General features: G+C 38.0%; 1 pseudogene; it reads right to left on the reverse strand.

The window, feature by feature from the left end:
• The window catches only part of LOC17874381, a 2,302-nt pseudogene that overhangs the window by 404 nt on the left and 1,595 nt on the right, over window positions 1-303 (reverse strand).

Consider the following 303-nt stretch of genomic DNA (forward strand, 5'->3'; position numbering starts at 1 on the left):
ATCGGGTGTATGAATCTATTCACAATGTGTACAAGTAGATGATGATTATAATCAGTGATTTTGCCAGCTGTGCAGATATGCGTTCAACTGTGCATTCGAAGAAAGACAGACAAGGAAAAAAAGAGATAAGATAACATACCTCATCAATCAATAAGATTGAGCCATCACTACTTCTTCCAAACTCATACTTTGTGTCCACCAGTATCAGTCCATGATCCTTGGCAACCCGCTGAAGCAAGCATGATATAATCAAAATCTATTAGACCCTTCCAACAAAGCATAATATTTGCATGTTGAAGCCAG

Source organism: Capsella rubella, unplaced genomic scaffold (assembly GCF_000375325.1).
Source record: "Capsella rubella cultivar Monte Gargano unplaced genomic scaffold, Caprub1_0 scaffold_43, whole genome shotgun sequence".
In the NCBI taxonomy this organism is placed as follows: domain Eukaryota; kingdom Viridiplantae; phylum Streptophyta; class Magnoliopsida; order Brassicales; family Brassicaceae; genus Capsella; species Capsella rubella.